Below are 15783 nucleotides of genomic sequence, written 5' to 3'. Positions count from 1 at the left end.
CTTTCTGAACCAGTTGGCCTATATCAGCCTGAAGGTTTTACCTTCGACAGCAGGTTTCTTCATATAGTGAGAACCGCCAGAGGCAAATCTTCTCCATGCCATCCCAAGAAGCAACCCAGGCAGCTGCAGTGCTTTGAATGAACCCCCACTTTTCTCCTGGATCAAATGTCTGGTCTGGGAGTGTTTCCCAGTTCACCATGCCTGCTCAAAGCCGGCAACGTTACTGGTGCTTGACAGTCAATTCCCTTTTTATATTTATAACCCTGTTTTTGTCATGAGCGGCTTCAGATAACGTGTTTTTCAACATCGCCTCTCTGAGGCGGAGCCAGGTGGGCTGAAGAGGGGAGAATGAAACTGAACCACCTTTAGTCCCTTCTTGGACCTTTGATCAAGTTTTTGTCCCGATTTTATATTCAGAGACTTATTTACTCATGCGTTTAATTGTAATAGTATGTGCCTATGTAATAGGAAACTATTTGGAGCCATTTAGCCCCGTGCATCCCTCAGGCAAGAGAATCCTGGGAAGTACCCCTCATTAAGGCAATAAGGACTGCAGGGAGTCCAGGCCTCCATTCTGCCTGGGAGGGCAAGAAGGCAGACCCAAAAGTGTAGCAAGGATGCTTTGGAAAATGGTCACAGTTTTATATCTGGCTCTGGCTTGTGGGGTGTCTTGAGTACCACTAGAGTATTCATAAAGTCACTTGCTAACGGTCAGTGTTACTGGTATTTCCATTTGGGAGTCTTGTGCTGCCTTTGCCACAAAGCATGCAGGTGCAAGTAGCATCAGGACATCTGCATACTTAGTCCTGAGCTCTGGGGGGAAAGGTGGGAGAAGATTAAGAACATGGTTTTGATGGGACAGCCTTCCTGCTGTGCAGCCATGGAGGCAACTTCCATTCAGATGTATTCCAAAAAATGTGTAAAACTATTTTCTCTAGACATGAGTGTACCCTTGTAGGCTACAGCCGTATCACCCTGAACACACCCTTTACATTTGATCTTGGAAGAAAATGTACCCTTGTGATCACTGGTTGCTCTAGCAAACTGTGTTATGTCCCTGCCCTCTGTTCAGCTTTTTCTGTTGCTGTACAAATACGCTATAGATCAGACTTTTTTTCTCACAGTAGACCAAACTTTGGATAGAATAGGCTTACTGCTTCTAGATCTGCCATACAGCATACATTGCTAATCTTTTATAGTAATTAGTTGATCCACATTTTGACCAAATTGTTTTTACAATTTTACAGAGACATACAAAGTCTTAAGACTTTTTCCTGGTTCCCCTCTTTCTTTTTAGCTGGAATCTTGGGACAGGAGGAGAGATGCAGACCTTGATAACCAGCGTTAAATTGCCCTGTGTGTCAATGTAGAGTTAAAACTGATCAATATCCCTAGGAGTGGGATGGTGTCTTCAGCAACACTGTGTATTTGGGAACTTTTCTGTAACAGTGTCTGCAACTGACCGCACATACCTGAAAGTCCAAATGGCAGTTGCAGATGAGGCTGGGAGAGCTTCACTTCTTTGCCTTCCCTGCTAAAGGCAGTGCCTCCCTAAATGTGTGAATCTGCCTCTGGAGGGACACTTCAGAATTCCTTGGATGTCCACATACCCCATTCTCCTTCTGTGTCCTTGTCACGTAGTTAGTTCTATGTGGTAAGGAAGGTATATATTTTAAAGCTCTGGTGTTAGGCAAAAGCGACTGTGAGTGATCTGTTATTTTGTCTGTCAGTATTCCTTTGATCTCTTCAGGTATGATTCCTCCCCCCCCCCACCCACCATGAGGCAGTTGCTATCACAACTAGTATTTTCTGCAGCCCAAGTCAGGAAGGATTCTTTTCTTGTACTCCTTACTGGGCAAGATTCATCTGTGCAACATAATGTGTATTTGAGCCCTTATGTTGGTTTGATTTGAGCGTAGCTTTCTAACGTGTACTCCTCAGCATCAAATGTCAATCAGGAGACCATGAAAACCAAACCACCAAATACAGAGGACTTCCTTCCCTCATATTTTTAATCCCAAAATGTCTTCTAATTGAAAATTAAATCTAGAAAGCATGTCACAAGACAGAAATGTTCTTAAACTACAAATGGCAATTCAGAGTCTTTCTGAAGTTTTTTGTATGAATCATGTTCGGTTGAGCATTGTTCTCTGAAAATGGCTCTTCCCATTTCAGAGTGTGGGAAAAGGTGGTGTTATAATACTAGCAAATTAATTTAAACCTAAATACTTAATGTATTAACAATATGCAATAGCTTATACATAGTGTCTCAACTGGCACATTTTATGAGAATTTGCATTTATTCTGAACACTGTCCAGAATTTATCCAAAGCATTCTTTCTCCTGTTGCACCCTCTTTTTTCTCATTTGTATACATATGGCTTTAGTTATGGTCAATGAACTGCATTTTTAAAATATAGGCTTGGGAAATAAGTCAAATTGTGAAGTAAGTATCTTGCCCCTTCAACTGCTGACTTCATTACTTTGTATCTGTTGATGCAATAAATTGGGGAAACCCCCATCCTCCCTACTGATATTTTAATAGGCTTCTGAGGAGTTAAACTCCATTTCCTTAGCTTCTCCCCCACTTCAAATACGGATCTCTGTATTAGGAGCAGACTCGTCTATGTGATATGGACACAATCTGCTTATTACTCCAGCATCTGACCTGTCTGCAGTTGTTCTGATTTTGAAATGGCAATGTGGGATGGATACAAATAGGCAGCTTTATGTATTTTCAACTTGATCTAGTAATATAATTTTGAACTAGACTCAACCGATTAAATCTGAAATGCTTTAACTTTGAAAGTCTTGTGTCTTCAGTTATGTTTGCCCTGGGTTCCTCCTCTTATGTCAAATCAAATCAAGTTTACTTACGGTCAAAGACCAGCAACAGTTGACATAGTTCCAGCCATATTAAAACTATCGGATATCACCATTACAATAATACAGTGCATCTCTGATCCAAGGTGATAAATCCCTAGTCTAAATACATGGCTATTGTTCTCTCTTCTTATGTCACTTCCCTGGTATCATGGGATCTTGGTCCCTGATTGCTCCAATAAGGGCTGTATTCACCAACTGTTGTCGTCTTTCCCTAGCCAGGGAACATAAGAAAGGCCCTGCTGGATCAGACCAAGGCCCATCAAGTCCAGCAGTCTGTTCTCACAGTGGCCAAACAGGTGCCTCTAGGAAGCCCACAAACAAGACGAATGCAGCAGCACCATCCTGCCTGTGTTCCACCGCACCCAAAATAATAGGCATGCTCCTCTGATACTACAGAGAATAGGTATGCAGCATGACTAATATCCATTCTAACTAACAGCCATGAATAACCCTCTCCTCCATTAATATGTCCACTCCCCTCTTAAAACCCTCCAAGCTGGCAGCCATCACCACATCCTGGGGCAGGGAGTTCCACAATTGAACTATGCGTTGTGTGAAAAAATACTTCCTTTTATCTGTTTTGAATCTCACCCTCCAGCTTTAGCAGATGACCCCGTGTTCTAGTATTATGGGAGAGGGAGAAAAACTTCTCCCTGTCCACTCTCTCCAAACCATGCATAATTTTATAGACCTCTATCATGTCTCCCCTCAGCCGCCTTCTTTCCAAGCTAAACACCCCTAAGCGTCTTAACCGCTCCCATAGGACAGTTGCTCTAGTCCAAGTAGATGTTTTTGACTTGGCAGGGAATCACCATACTCAGAATACAGGTTTTTTTCTCCCCTACTAGCGAAGTAGAGTGTGAATGTCTGCGCATTCTGATTTGTAAATCTCTCATGCTTGTGCTCCAATGGCTTTGGTGTAAGGCTCTCTGCCCTGGTTTAAGCCAGGCTAAATCTATACAGAATGCACTCTGTGTTAATGACTAGAAATTAATAAAACGCTGTAGCAATGGAGGTTTATGCTTTGGGGCTGCAGGCAGAATACAAGAACTGACAGGAGGCCTAGGAGTCATCTCTACATAAAGACAGCATCTGCCAGCCACTTGCCCACAGTATGAGTATAACGTTGGGCTTGTCCTCTTTGCTTCTGTAAGAGGCCCAGGCAGGGCTGGAGTGGGCCAGCACAGTAGCTTTCTGTGCTTGTGCTAGGAAAATGGGAGCAACGCCAATGGGAACTTCTAGAGAGGTACAAGGGGAGCTCAGGGCTTGGAAGGAGAGAAGTGTTCACTACCACCAAGGTGAGATTTTTCAATCCCCGCTAATTTCCCCTGACACCTTTTTCTGTCTGTGGGCATTTAGATGAGGGCATACTTTAAGTGCATTCACCTCTCCCTCCAAATGCCTTTTAATCCACTTGGTACCCTCAAAATAGGCTGGGATGGAAAAATGCATGAGCAAATAAAGAATACACCAGTGATTTCTAGATTGGTAGAGGAGAAAAGTGGACTGTTAGCATCAGGTTGCAGATACAGTACAAAGAGCTGAAGGGATATTGTTTCTGGATCACACACGGGATAGACCACTCAGCATTTTGTTGTAAATCCAGAATTCTGTATGCACAGTCCTCTCAAATCTTGGAGAAGGGCTGATTTTGGCTTGTTGTGGTCTTGTGTTGCTGTGATTTACTAGAATCCCCAGAGACCTCAGAAGCATTTTAAACTTAAAAATCAAAGAGTATGTTTTTTCTGTTAAGGCATAGCTACCCCAAGGGCCCATTGGGATAAGACAAGGAACAACATTCTTTGCAACAGCCTGCAGAAGCTACATAGTTCATCCCAGTTGACCTGTTGACTCCCCCCAACCATTTTGAATTTGACTCTTGTGATTTTTATTTTTTTAAACCATAGTAAGTAGAATATAATTTGCACACTTCCCTGCCCCAATATTTTACAGTTAATTTATGCAGAGTTTGTTAGCACCTGCCTACACACACACACACACACAACTCCCTTATACTGAGTCAGACCAGGGGTCTATCAAAGTTTGTACTGTCAACTCTGATTGCAAGTGCCTCTCTAAGGTATCAGACAGTTCTTACAACCTAGTACCTGATTATTTTAACTGGAGATGCTGAGGATTGAACCCTGGGACCTTTTGCATGCAAATCAGATGCTCTGCCACTGAGCCATGAGCCCTACAACATCCTTGGGGCCAGGTGACAAGGTGTAGCCAAACTCTATACAGGTGCCACTAGTGGTGGCATTTAAGTCTGGCATAGTTAATCCTTTCTGCTTCTCTCCAGCCCTGCTTAGTTTAAAGTGCTACTCTGGACCTAGTTGCAGGCAGAGAGAGTGCAGATCTTTGTTCCAGTCCTTGTATGAGCCTTGCCTCTCTATCTCCTCCAGCAATTTTTGGTTTAGAATGCCACGCTGAACCCAGTGCTACCAGGAAGGGACTTGGACTGTGCTCTATCAAGAGTGTGCTGCCTGCTGGGCTTGGAGCATGTTATGACTATGGAATTCCTTCCCTAGGGAGATTTGTCTATCCCCTTCTATCATTACCTTCCTCCAGCGAGTGAGGGCTTTTCTGTTTTGTTTGGCATTCTGTCACTTACTCTCGCTGACCCTCTTTCCTGTTCATGAGTCTGTGCTTTGTTTTATACATAGGTATATATGTATTTTTAAGCTTATTTTAATGTTTTTTTTGCCCTTTGACCCTAAGTTGGGGGGGGAGGCAGTTTTAAAATGTTTTAAATAAATGACTAGCAAATATAAGTAGAGTGAGCTACCAAAGCATGCAGTGAGTTCTATGCAAGTCTGCAGTGCCTTCCCCGACTCCATTCTAGCGTCTGCAACTGGTGTTCACTAGAACATCCTTGAATGCTTCTAAGGAGGACAGTCTAGATAGTATCTTGGATTGCCTAGAAAAGTTATGACTGTAGAGCTGAGGTTGTCTAGAAGAGTTATGACTATAGTGCCTTTAAAAGCTGCATCCTCTTCCACAATCATCCTTCTTCCTGTGGCCTGCCCTGACTTAGCTTGACAACAGAAAAAGGTGGTAGCATGCAAGTTGGAGCTGAATTGTTCCCCTCACCTGTTTCTATCACGAACACATGAAGCTGCCTCATACTGAATCAGACCCTTGGTTCATCAAAGACAGTATTGTCTGCTCAGACTGACAGCAGTCGTCCAGGGTCCCAAACAGAAGTCTTTCATATCACCTTATGCCTGATCTTTTAACTGGAGATGCCAGGGATTGAATCTGGGACCTTCTGCATGCCAAGCAGATGCTCTAACACTGAGCCACAGCCCCTCCACAACATTTCCATTTCCACCACACAAATTTAGAGTTGACAAGATTACAAAACCCAAATTGTCTATACAAGCATTAAAATAACATTGTTAGAAACATTATCTAGGAGTGCATACAAGCAATTCACATATCCTTGATACAGCTAGCAGGGATCTGACTACTTGTTGAATAATAAAATAATTTGTGTCTGATAAAAGATACACCACCAAATGCTGGTCTGAACTCTGAGCACTCGACAACAAAGGTCTGATATAAACATTCCTCAGCCTCAAGTAAAACTTACAGTGCAGTAATGACATGTAATGTATATTTTTATATTCTGTTCTGCTTTCTCTGAAACGGCTTTCTCTGTTTAAGATTCTCTCCTCTTCCTAGGTTGTTCAAAAATATTGGCCCATCAGTGAGCGTCAGTACAGCCAATACTAGGCTGTTTGCATATATTCCTTAAAATGAGTAAATACCCACTGTATTGCATGAAACCCACACATCTATCTTTTCCTCATTTGAGTGTTGTGTAACTCAGTATCACTATCTGCTTGAATGTGACCACGGTAGAATACTGGCAGCTTCCCTGGATTAAGGGAGAATATGAAATTTGGTTAGCTTCTTCTCTCAGTTATTCAGTAACCTGAAGTGGTTGGGTTTTTAAAACACCATGGCAAAACTAGATTAAACCCACAACATCTGGCAGCTGGGCAGGTTATATCTTCTTGTAATAGAGGCTGCAAATCTAGCTAGGTCTACCGCCCTTGCTTGATTTTATCCCCTGGGATTTCTGGCAACTCTGCTATGCTCCTGAGAATCCCTATAGTAGCTGGCTGTTGAGTTATGTATTAGTTCAGACAGGTTGTGACTCTGCTGCTTGTTGTGTGCTGTGTGAAATGGCCTAGAAATGGACATCAACAGCGAACAGACAGAATATAGTTGAACCGCTATTTTGCAGGTCCCTAAAGTATGTAACTTCTCTAACATAGGTGGCAATGGAGCTGCATTTGCTTGCCAAAAAGCACCCATGGATGCCTGTTCGTATCATACATGGTGCTGCCAAGTGCTCGTAAGGGAGTCCCTTGGCGCAAGTGGGCCCCAAAGCATCACGCAGTTCAAATAATCTATTAACTTCAATTTGCTTCCTGATCTATGCTGTGAGGCCTCCGCTCTTTGAAGACACCCTTGGGTTACCTGCACTGGGAACTGGAAGGTAGTGGCAGGCTTACCTGCAAAGAGTTCCCCGTGGCTTGGGGTAATCTTTATTCCCACCTCAGGGGAGCCTGCTGGCAATCAGCACTACAAATTGTTGTCCCAGAGTGGCTTTGCTTTGCAAGAGTTCTTGAGGGGGGGCGGGGAGAGGAGACTCACGCAAGCAACAGATACAAAGCAGTTTAATTAGCTCAGAGGCTGCTTGGATGTCTCTTGGGAGGGAAGCGCTTGGCAGGTTGAATGCTCACTCCTCCTGCTCTGTTGAGGACCTTTCAAATACAATAGCTCTCAGAAGCCTGATGGTTGAAACTGAGAAAACTGCAGAGCAGGAAGAAATGTTGCTGGCTTTCTTGTCCACCTTAATAACCTACATACCCTTAATAGGGTGCTTCTCCTTTCAGGCATAGTATGAACCAATGTGGTGTAGTGGTTAATAGCGATGGTTTGGAGCGGTGGACTCTGATCTGGAAAACCGGGTTAGATTCCCCACTCCTCCACATGAGCGGCAGACGCTAATCTGGGGAACTGGAGTTGTTTCCCCACTCCTACACACGAAGCCAGCTGGGTGACCTTGGGCTAGTCACACTCTCTCAGCCCCACCTCCCTCACAGGGTGTCTGTTGTGGGGAGGGGAAGGTGATTGTAAGCCGGTTTGATTCTCCCTTAAGTGGTAGAGAAAGTTGACATATAAAAATCAACTCTTCTTCTTCTTCTATGATCGGTTGTATGCACTCTGCAATAAGATCTGTATCATGGTAATTCAGAATCTGTACAAATGAAAGAGTTGTTGTTTAAGTTAGTTTAAAGAAAGAAATGGACAACTTCACCAGCTTCTATACCGGGGGTGTGGAATACTGTCCGTAGTCAAGCTGCTTAGAGACCAGATCTGCTTGCTGGTCATCATGATATCAACTGTCTTTACATTTTGTGCCTTTAATGGGGCATCCTGTCACCTCACTGTGCCAGTTGGGTCAAAGAGCACCTACATGATACCACTTCTAATATAGTATTCTGCTTTACAGCTGGCATGCTGGGCAATTCACTGCGTAAATATTGACAACTGGCTATCTGTTTGACCATAGTCAAATGCTACTGGGTAGGTGACAATTTCCCTTTTCCCCCACTCATTATTCTGCCATTTGTTAGCAGGAGGGAGGGCTGCTTGCCCTATGGAGCTTTAGTAGTCAAGGGCAGACTGAGCACTGTAGGAGAGAGGTGGGTTTGTTGTTTTTGACACAATTTTTAACCCACCTTTCTTCTCCTGGTCTGAAGCAGATGACCCTGTTTAAAACACGTGGCAAATTACAGTTACCTAAAACACATGGGAAGTCAATTAAACACAAATACACACACACAAAAACCAACCTAATTCGAACTGTCAGATCACGCATCGTCGCCATAAAAAGTACTCAAGTGTGATGGCTCTTCTAAATAATTCCCCTTTGCTGGAATGCCAACAAAATGGAAGCCTTTGATAACTAGGAATGTTTAAACACCTGCCCATTCAGCTCACATCCTGTTCGCCAGTCACAAACAGGTAGCTGATTTTTCTGATGATTGGTTTGTCTATTCTTCAGTCCATTCATGACTGCATCAGGTTGCTTCGCTGTATTCTTTTCTAACCATGCAGTAAAGCGCAACTGGCTTTTCATGCATGCCCATTATCACACAACCTGATTGAGTTCTATTACTCCTGATTATTGCTGTGTAACCGCTCCACTCAGCAGGCAATTTGTTTAAACTGATGATTAAATTTATCATAAATAAATGCTATTTTTTAAAATTAAAATCCTACCCTTTGGTGTGTGTCTGCGTCATCCCCAATGATGCTATTGGCTACTCATTGGTTTAAATTAGTAGTGTCTTTGCACTTGTGCAGTTTTGCAAAAACCAGTGCAAACCTGTTTGGCAGATATTCATAGCTTTTTGGCACAAACTGGACAGGCTGGGTGATCACGTTATGTCTGATTGACACCTTGAAATGTGGTAAATTTGATTATCTAGCCTTCCAACCAGCTCCCAGTAATAAATAAGATGCAACATTCTGTGCCAGATGAAGATTCTGGATTATCTCAAAAGGCAGCCCCAAGTAAAGCATATTACAATAGTTAAGCTTAAAGGTCGCTATAGTATGGATCAGCATGGCCAGATTGTGCAACCTGCAAAGATTCCTTTGTTGTTGGTTGTGGTGACCCACAATATATACAGCATAGACTCCATCACTGCCATCTTCATCTTCCTTGTTGCTCCATAAGACTGACATTTCTCTACCTCATTGGTAGAGTTACAGTGGGTTACAGTGCAGTGGCTGGGTGGTACACTGCTGTGTTAAATGGCTCCTGTGGCAACAATGCCAGCAAACAGTCTCTCAAAGCTGTCAGTAGTCAGGGTAATGTAAGGTACCACAATGGAAAGAGCACTCTAGTTTGTTTGGGAGGAGAAGGAGAAGGAAGAAGAGTTATTTTTATATGCCGACTTCCTCTACCACTGAAGGCAGAATCAAACCGGTTTACAATCTCTTTCCATTCCCCTCCCACAACAGACACCCTGTGAGATAGGTGGGGCTGAAAGAGCTCTTAAAAGAACTGTGACTAGCCCAAGGTCACCCAGCTGGCTTCATGTGTAGGAGTGGGGAACCAACCTGATTCACCAGATTAGCGTCTGCCACTCATGTGGAGGAGTGGGGAATCAAACCTGGTTCTCCAGATCAGAGTCCACCACTCCAAACCACTGCTCTTAACCACTACACCACGCTGGCTCTCTCAGATAGTTTCTGCTGTTAGCTCTTAGCTGGGATGTGAGGCTGTGATGTTATCACTGTCAAGGACTCTCACTGATGCTCAACTAGCTATCCCATAAGATTCCCCATAAGCTCACCTTTGAAATACTGTTCTGGGCATTGCTCAGTACCAATATGCATCTGATAACTCTATTCAAGTTACTTAACTGAAGCAGAATAGAATATGTTATTAAAACTTTACAATAATTTACTCTTAAATTGATTGACAGGGTAATCTTAATTTTAAAATGGCCTTCCACTTTTGCTCTATCATAAACATAATTCATATCATAAACATAATGCTCTCTCTGTAAATATAATTCAGTTTTAACATCTGAATTATAGCCCTGTTCTCTAGATGTTCTTGCATTAATAAACCATACAGTTTTGATGGCCCAGGAGGTCTTTAGTGGATTTTGTAGTTCAACAAACTGTTCAAACACTATCAGCTTTCTGTTCGCTATGTATACAGTCAACCCCCAAATCCATCAAAGGAACTAATGAAACATAGAACATAAAATATTATCGACTAAAACATTTATATGAAAGACTGACACCTTAAATTCTGTGGACTACATAAAGTGGAGGAGGTATCAGGAGGCTCCTTGCATAATGCTGGATTTAGCAAGTCAGTTTAGGAGGTAGCACAAGGAGGAAAAGATGGAGCAAAGCAAGATGGAGGAGTCGGATAGAGGGAACTTATATAGGTGAGGAGTAGGGAAGGGCAGGGACAAGAAGAGAGAAGGGGAGAAGAAAGGGGTTAGGGTTGCCAGCTCTGATACTGGTCCCTGTATCTGTCCGTTTAGTATCATTTTGAGCTGCAGCAATTATCAGGTGATTTTATTTCATTCCATGCCATGAAAATCTTCAGCTGCTGCCACCAAAGCAACATTTTAAAGAAATCTGCACAGCCAATCAAATCGCTAATAGTTAACCAGAACCCTTGTGGGTAGGGTTGCCAGGTCCCTCTTCGCCACTGGCGGGAGATTTTTGGAGTGGAGCCTGAGGAGGGCGGGGTGAACTGATCTCTATCAGCTGGAGATCAGTTGTAGTAGCAGGAGATCTCCTGCCACCCCCTGGAGGCTGGCAACCCTACTTGTGGGGCAAAAGCCCTACTTGGCTCCACCCACTTCCTAAAAACACTTGATGGGCACCAAAAAAGGTGTTGGTGGGTACCATGGTACCCACAGGCACCACGTTGGGAACCCCTGCTCTAGCCATGTAGTGTTGTCTGGTAATTGTTATAAAAGTGAGGAATAATGTAATTGTTCCACTGCTCACTCAGGTACCAGGCCATTCAGCAGAACAGCTAGTCACCCTTCTTCTTGCTGGAGAAAATGGATTCACTACAGGAAAAGTGACAATAATTTTTTTTAATGTAGGTATTGAGATATGGTCCCTGATGGTGAAATAATTCTGTTAATTATATTATAATGATTGCTATGTTTTGTTTTAATATTTGCATTTTAAAGGTTAACCGTGCAATAATTGGTTGCTGTTGTTGTATCATAATAATTGACGCTTAGGGCTGTTTAGCTTGGAAAGAAGGCTAAGGGGAGACATGATAGAGGTCTATAAAATTATGCATGGTTTGGAGAGAGTGGACAGGGAGAGGTTTTTCTCCCTCTCCCATAATACTAGAACACGGGGTCATCTGCTAAAGCTGGAGAGCGAGAGATTCAAAACAGATAAAAGGAAATATTTTTTCACACAACGCATAGTTAAATTGTGGAACTCCCTGCCCCAGAATGTGGTGATGGCTGCCAGCTTGGAGGGCTTTAAGAGGGGAGTGGACATATCCATGGAGGAGAGGGGTATTCATGGCTATTAGTTAGAATGGATACTAGTCATACTGCATACCTATTCTCTCTAGTATCAGAGGAGCATGCCTATTATTTTGGGTGCGGTGGAACACGGGCAGGATGGTGATGCTGCACTCGTCTTGTTAGTGGCTTCCTAGAGGCACCTGGTTGGCCACTGTGTGAACAGACTGCTGGACTTGATGGGCCTTGGTCTGATCCAGCAGGGCCTTTCTTATGTTCTTATGAATGTTAAGGAATATGAACTGGTTGAAGCATTTTTGCAATGTCTTGTTTATACCATAATTTTAAATTCTCTGATGTGTTGAATGTTTGCATATATATGTGTTGAATATATGTGTTGAATGTTTGCATATAAAATTCCATATGGAATTTTTATTAAAGAGTAAAAGAACATGATCTAAATAATATTTGTTATTTACTGGAGGTGGGTTCCTACCAGTTTTTTTGTTGGTCCAAGGAGAAGGAGCTGATTCCTCTCCTCACAACAATGCCTTTTCTCATGGCGTTTTGTCCACAAGGGTCTCATAATTCCCAGCAAAGCATTTCGAGGGTTATAAAGAGCCCCCTCCCTTGCACCAGTGGAAAAGCTGATAAAATCCAACCCTGTAGTTTTACTCAGAACCTTGACACAGTTTGGCTGTCTGAATCCATTGGGTCCTTCTTAAATTACTGTTGGAATTCATTGAGTTTCTGAATGGTCATTGGAAAGTAATAAGGCAAAAGAGAGTCTTATTAATGTTTTAGTAAGGGAATATGAACAGGATGCTAAATGTTGACAATGTTTTAATGTACTGTAAATTTACTAAGGCCCTTCTAAAAGAAAATAGTCTGGGATACAATAATATTAGCAAAATTAATGTCCTTCAAAATAACTTTGATTAAGTTGGAAAATGTTTTTTTAAAATCCCACTTAATCCCTCTGGCAGTATTACTAATATTGAAGAATATATATATACTTTAAAGGAGTCATGTGTTGAACATGGTATGGGCTTTTCTTTGAGTTACCCAAGTGGCCATTTTCTATTACTTCTTGAAATATGTATTAAATGTTTCTTAGCATCCAAAATGGTAGTAATTTGTGGTTGAGAGAAGAAACCAGCAAAAAGATGTATATATATTTGTCGTCAAGTAACAGCTGACTTATAGTGACCCCACATAGGGTTTTCAAGACAAGAGATGGTCAGAGGTGGTGTGCCATTGCCTGCTCTGTGTTGTGATCCTGGACTTCCTTGGTGGTCTCCCATCCAAATACTAGCCAGGGCCAACCCTGCTTAGTTTCTGAGATGTGACAAGATCAGGTTAGCCTGTGACTATCCAGGTCAGGGCCGAGAATATTAATTGGATTATAAATTTCACAATGGTCATTTATTGTACATTTTCTCAGGATCATAACAGAAATGGCTATTGGAATCCAATAATTCCTTCTGAATTACCTTAGGAATTCATTGAGTTACTCAGTGGCCACTGAAAAGCATTAAACAAAGAAATGACAACAGGATGCTAAGTTTCTGCAGTGGTCTTATTTATTGTAACGTTACTCAGAAGATTCTTTCTAAAAAGGCATGGGTTGGGATATAAAAATGTTTAAATTACAAAATCTGAATCTTGTTTAGAGACAAATAATTAAAGAAAAAAGAAAATGTTAACTAATATATGTTTGCCATCTTAATATATAAGTTCTACTACAGTGATTCTGAAATTGTTATTAATCTGGGACACTGTGGTCTGTCAAGGCATTTTGGTCTGCCATTTGGAGACAGTTCCTAAAGATAACCAACCAGTCACCCTAGCTCTAATGCTTCCCAGTGGCCATTTGGATACACTCAGTGAATTCCTATAGTAATTCAGAAGGAGATAATGGATTCCAATAGCCATTTGCTGTCATTCATTTTAATATAAACAGTCCAGCACTCTGAAAAGAGCAATGCAGCCTGTATAATTTTCCTATTACTAAACCAAGCATTGATCTGTTCATCACATCTTTGTTAAGTAAGCAGTCCAGGGATATGCCTATCCTTCTCAACTTGGCTGCATGACTTGTGAACCATGCTGAGCAGAAGGACAGAATCTCTGTAGATGGTAGCTGCTGGAAGAGGGGAGGATCCCTGGTTGTAGCCTCTTCTGGGGTATTCTCTGGCCCTGGGGGAATACTTTTCTGTGGGCAGAAATGACTTTGCGATGGATTAACAGCTCAGTTTTCACATTCTGAAGCGCTGCCAGGGAAAAGGATGCAGCTGCATGAATTCAGTCATCCTGGTCTTTGGGATATTTTTAGGTCAGCCTGTGCTAATGAACGAGCAAGTAATGAAATGAGAACCTGAGCCGTCCAACTGCCTTTCCTTGTCAGCAATTTGGGATGGCAAAACAACCTTGCCAGACTATGAAAGATGCTTTGGAATCCAGGTGAGGTCAGAACACAACAACCAAGGTAGGAGACTTGTGGGGGGTGGGGGAAGGTTGATTTGTAAAGCAATACTCCTTGTCTAAAAAGGGATATTGTATTGCAAAGATCAGGGGAGTGTAAAACTCCTGTTTGGTGTCTGATTATGTTTTCGCTGTATTCAAAGTAAGAAAACCCCACAGCGGTGAGGATGTATTGTATACCGGGGCAGTGAATGCAAAACAAAAAGACCCAACTGTGTAAAAGAGATTTGCAGATATTTATATAAATCCATGGGGAACCCTTGCTGCTGCTTGTCAGGACAGGAGTATATGCACATTATATGCTGATTGGGGCTCTGGTGGCATCTGGCTTATCTGTGGGCATGTTTCCAAATCCTGAAAATGTCACAGATTCTATCACCAAGCAGAATGTGTGAACTACTCAGCCGTAGAAAGCATCGGCACTCTAAAAAGGTGAGGATGCTTTTTCAGAAAAAGTGATATGAGGGAGAGAAAAAACAACCTAGCTTAATCTGGCCATTTGTATACTGAAAGGAGCTGAGCAAATAGCCAATCACAGAGTCATATGAATTCTAGCGTGCACTAGTCAGCTTCCTCTTTTAACCTTATCACTATGGTCTCAGATACTATTTAAAAAAAAATAGCATGGGCATGATCTAGCCAAAGGTGAGCACCAAATGATTTCAACCAGATCATAACACATTGCTTATTTATCTTCCATCGGAATAAACAGATCTTAAAAGTCTGTTAATTTTATTTACCTGGAATAAATAAGGGCCGACTCCCACTTTACAAGGAGATTAAATTTGCCATTTGTGGACTATTGTTTGCAGCACTAAATATCATATTAAATATCAAATATCAAATTTGAAGGAGTCATGTGCTGAACATGGCATGGGCTTTTCTTTGAGTTACCCAAGTGGCCATTTTCTATTACTTCTTGAAATATGTATTAAATGTTTCTTAGCATCCAAAATGGTAGCAATTTGTGGTTCAGAGAAGAAACCAGCAAGATTATGTCAATCAAAGGGAGAAGAAAGCTCGATTATTATTGTGCATTTGGTAAAGAGAAGGCATTTCCATGTGACTGCCATTATGGATGGTGGCAACATACAGAGAATGGAGCATTTAATCTGATACAGAATGGGAGTGGCTGCAAAGCTAGACTTTAATTTTTGAAGTAGCATACCCCTAACTCTCTTGATTGTGGAGAAAAGGTATGTTTGAAGGCAGTATCTGTGAACTGCTTCATTGTTAATTAGTTGGAGCTTCTGAGATCTGTGTAACTATACCAGTCCCATCACTGATGGCCTGCCATAACATTACTCTGCTGATGCATCTTCTCTAATGTCTCACCTATACATCAGCACCTGTTGCTGGTGTT

Source organism: Euleptes europaea, chromosome 2 (assembly GCF_029931775.1).
Source record: "Euleptes europaea isolate rEulEur1 chromosome 2, rEulEur1.hap1, whole genome shotgun sequence".
Taxonomy (NCBI): Eukaryota; Metazoa; Chordata; class Lepidosauria; order Squamata; family Sphaerodactylidae; genus Euleptes; species Euleptes europaea.
This window is presented reverse-complemented; position numbering follows the sequence as displayed.